Here is a 4633-nt window from a genome sequence, read left to right on the forward strand (position 1 = left end):
TGTTTTTGTATTACTACCCTAAGCTTCCATAAGTGGGTCAAAAATGACCCGCATGCATTTTGTACAGAATCTCATAAGAACTTTTGATTCTTATCAACTGTGGCTGTCAGGAATATACAGTATTTATTGTGGACCGCACACTGTACATGTAAGTATTATCTTCATCTTTTACTTTAGAAAATATTTGATGTGTTTCAACAACATACTTGCACATTCATATGTTGGTGTGTTGTATCCATATTGTGTGGAAGAGTAATGTTATGTGTTATTATCATGTATCAACAAATTAGCCTACTTTATAGTTAACTAACATGACTGTACTCTTTGGGATGGAGGTCAACCCGACCTACAATCTCAAAGCGTCAGTATTTGAGCTGTTATAATTTTCAACATGTCTGTCTGTCTGTGGGCAGACTTTGCCAACACGATAGCATCATTCTGAAATACCTTGTTTGTTCTTCTTTCACTGATAAAACTGATAAATCACTTCCTTTCTGAGGAAACATCATGCATTATCATTACAAACAGGTGGGGCTCAAACACAAAACATGTACATTTTCTGTCCAGAGGGTATTTATTTTATGTTAAAAATATAAGTATACATAAAAAATGATATGTCAAGCCCACCAGATCTCATGGTGCAGAATAGCACTTATCACTGGATGCAGGATAGTGTTGCGACACTGGAAAACTAAAGGAGACGTATCAGTGAAGGAATGGTTCGACAAAATGGCCAAAATTTCCTCCTATGAAAGACTATGTTATAAGCTAATAGATAGGCAAGATATATACATGAAAATATGGGGTCCCTATGTTACGGTAACCTGAGATGCTGAAGAGTTGCACCCTTTACAATAATATTGTTTTGTTCTTTTTTTTTTTTGTGTATATGATATGTATAATTTGGGGTATTATTAAGTTTACATAATACGATGTACCATTTGGTACATAGAGATAGATAGATAGATAGATAGATAGATAGATAGATAGATAGATAGATAAACTTTATTTCGGTGTCACTACACAACACACATTAAAAATACATAGGCAATATAAAAATACAGTTTTCATTTTATAGATAACCCCCCCCCCCTGACAAAATTAAAAATGTTGGGGACCACTCAAGAAAGACACCAACTAACACCAACTGGATGTAATTAATTATACATATGATGTATATCGGATAGAATATATACTGTATATAATGCTCGGTCTCTGTTTTTCCCTTTGTCCTTGTTCTCTGTCCTTGTACTGTCTTACATGTAGTTTTCTGTGATAATTTGATGGATGGCACATTTTATTGGCCGTGTGTATGTATGTTTTTCCTATAAAAACAACAATAAAAACAAAATGATGGAAAAAAAATTAAAAAATGATATGTTAATTAGCTAATTCCTACATTTGAGAAGCTGGAACCATTAAATGATGGAGGAGCGTTAGCAGTATAAATACATGTTTTATCATAATATTTAAAGGCCCTTTTTGTAAGAAAAGTAGATTTTTGAGTCGTTGTCCACTGTAGGTGGGGGTCTTTCCACTCTTCTTTACCAAGTTACAGAAGAGAAAAACAAAACATTACATTTGAAAACAAAAGTAGTCAAATTATCAGCAGAGAGAGTCAAAAATAGAGCTTGATGCTTTTGTTAAAAGTCACAGTTACACTGACTAACAGCCAGACAACAGCAGCCTGACACACAACGCAAATACACAAGACTGCAGGACTTTAAAGCCACTGCATGTGTTTTAATGTTGCTTAATTGGACCTCCTTTCAAACCAGTGTGACATGGGGGGATAGACTGATGATCCCAGGCCGCACAACACAAACCGCCTCCAACGGGCATCTACGTGAATTTGTTTACATCATGTGACATCGGTAATGATGTCGAGTCTTCGTCTTCATCATGGATCAAAGTAAAAGACCAAAGAAGCCATCAGGTGCCCAGTTCAGAAAGAGAAGAAAAGAAGAAGAGGAGAAACAGGCAAAAGATAAAGGTATGCAGATTTCTATGAGTGACGTGAGTGACAGTAGCCTATAGGCTATTTATTAGCCTCTTGCTAATATGTTGCTACTTAGCCACAGAAGACGACTGTATTTGGTTTGTAGTTTTGCTGAACTAGCAACTATTAGAATTGAGGCATCATGTCATGCAACTAATTTCACCCATAGGCAACCTGGGCTACTTTGTGTTTGCAACACAACAAGTGCAAATTCACACAGAGTCCTGAATTTTTAATGCTATATGCTATATGCTAACTTAAATAACTTCTAATATACATTGACATGGCATTTTGTAAGCTACATGTGATATAGCTTTTTGCCAAGGGATGGTTCGCCCAGGGTGTAAATCTAGCCAGGACCGCCCCTGCTTACACCTGACTGAAGGTCTTATCAACCACATCAATTAGAGACACCTGTCTGGATGGACAACGAGTGTCATCTGTACTAGAGCTGCAGAGATTAGCTGGTTACTCACCACTGAGTTTTTTTTGTCAAACTTCAAGCAAAATGTGATGATTGCAGCTTGTCGAATGACGGAATTAGCTATTCTTTCCTCATTTTGCATTTTAATACCTTGAATGTCTTTGTCTCTTTTGGAAACAGCAAACAGTACACATGCCATTTACACAATGATCATCTTGTTTCTTGTAAAATTGTTATGTTGACTGTTTTTCTGATGCTTTATAGACCGAATGATTCATCTATTGTTGGAGGAAATGCCAGAATTGAATCATTTCCAAAGTGCTGCTTTACCAGAGACACAAGTACATTCAGAAACAGAAAGAAATAGGATGAGTGTTCATTTAATAAACTGATCACACCAACACACACAATATTTAGATCTACTTAATATAAACATTTAACTCTGACTTAATAAAAAACAATGTTCTTGATCATCATCACCAATAAAATTACAAACACGTTCACTTAAATAACACCACAAAACACAGAGACGGTCTTTTGTAATGCAGCTTTATTCAGCAGGATAGTTTTCACTATCAAGCAATTTTACATTTTTCAACATCAGTTGGAGCTGTGACTAAAGTCACTACATCTCAAGGGCTTCATGTTTACTCATCCAATTATTTGTTGCTTTGCAAAGCACAAAGATATAGCTCAAACTATATCTTCAAAATCAAGAACAGACTCAGTCTTGATCGTATCGCATCAATTTGTCGTCGGCCACTTCATCTTGGGATCTTTCCACACTGTTTGCATACCAAGTTAGAGAAGGGGGAACAAAAGAGAGGAATCAGTTAGTTAAATTATCAACAGAGGTCAATCAACAGAATCTTAATTGACAAATATTCAATAATTGAATAACTTTGCAATAATTTTTCAAGTAAAATCTGACAGAAATTCACTGATTCTAGCGTCTGAAATGTGTCGACTTGCTTCTTTACCCTCTATTATATCATCGTGAATTTAAATGGGTTGGACAAAGTAAGGTAGTTGAAGACATCAACTTGGGATCTGGTTAATACTGATGCTTGCTATGTTTGATAGGTTTGGGGCATTTCACAAAGTCTTTTTATTTCTTTCATTCATCTGTTTGAAATCAACAGAAAATATTCATTGATACTTACCTTCTACGTCCGTTTCCTAAAGGGAAAAAAAGATGAAAATGACATAAATAAACATTAGTATATTATCACATTTGAGAAATATTTACATCTAGAACATTAATGATGCTCTCTTTACTAGTATAAGGTTTATTATCTGAGATGCCAGGACTAAATAAAAGGTTTTAGCTAAACACAGAACTAAATGAAGTTGTATGTAGTCAGTTAGTGCAGTCAAGTGTGATTTGTTGATCTCAGACTAAAGTAGCCTGCTGTTTGTGTAAATCAGAGGTCAATCTGTTAACATAAACTCAGTATGTAGGAACACTTGTGACTTGCCGCCTCCATTGCCACCACCGCAATTACTGTTATCGCCGCTACAACCGCCGGTTTGAGGACCACTCTCCCCGGGTTCAGCCATGAGGACGACCAGCGTCAACACCAGAAAGATCATAACACACTTCATCCTGAGGAACAAATCACAATGGCCACATCCAGAATCATTCACTGCCTTCATTCACCAGTGTCAAAGGTCATCACATCTCATCTAAAAGACTTTGCATTTATTAAAGTAACATCAGGATTAAATTGACTTCTCACCTTTCCACAGCTTGTTTGTCAGAACCAAAAAAAAAACTGGTGTCACAGACAGCAAAGTGAGCACTGTGAGATCTAGAGGTGATGTGGACGTCTCTGCTGAGCAGTCGTGAGTTACCCGTCTCTTTATAAGGATGGAGACGGAATAATCTTATCCACTCATTCTACTGTATATTTCTCAATGTGTTTTGCAATGTCCATTTCTCCACATGGATGACAAGATGTTGATCTAATCTCACTTTGTCATGACGGGACATTTCACTGTCCTCACGGTGACACAAAGTTACACAACACTACTTATCATCCCCCGGCTCTATGGCCTCACAAAATGTGACCATTAGAAGTTCTGTCCTATAACTGTATATATAATTAAAAAGACAATGCACGATGTTTTTGCTAAGACAAGAAGTAATGTATCTGTTATATCAGCAAAATATCATCATATAAGCCAACAGGCACAAAACAGAGACAGCC

At 36.4% G+C, this 4633-nt stretch overlaps 1 long non-coding RNA gene across 1 annotated transcript; it reads right to left on the reverse strand.

Annotated features, from left to right (window-relative positions):
• Window positions 1-2955: 2955 nt before the first annotated feature.
• On the reverse strand, window positions 2956-4271 carry LOC311271762. The gene is made up of 4 exons (XR_014624470.1): window positions 4163-4271; window positions 3902-4029; window positions 3587-3602; window positions 2956-3208 (listed from the first exon to the last, which is right to left on the reverse strand). It is a non-coding gene; the product is annotated as an uncharacterized lncRNA (long non-coding RNA).
• Between the last annotated feature and the right edge of the window lie 362 nt (window positions 4272-4633).

Source organism: Pagrus pagrus, assembly GCF_965226575.1.
Source record: "Pagrus pagrus genome assembly, chromosome: 16".
NCBI lineage: Eukaryota > Metazoa > Chordata > Actinopteri > Spariformes > Sparidae > Pagrus > Pagrus pagrus.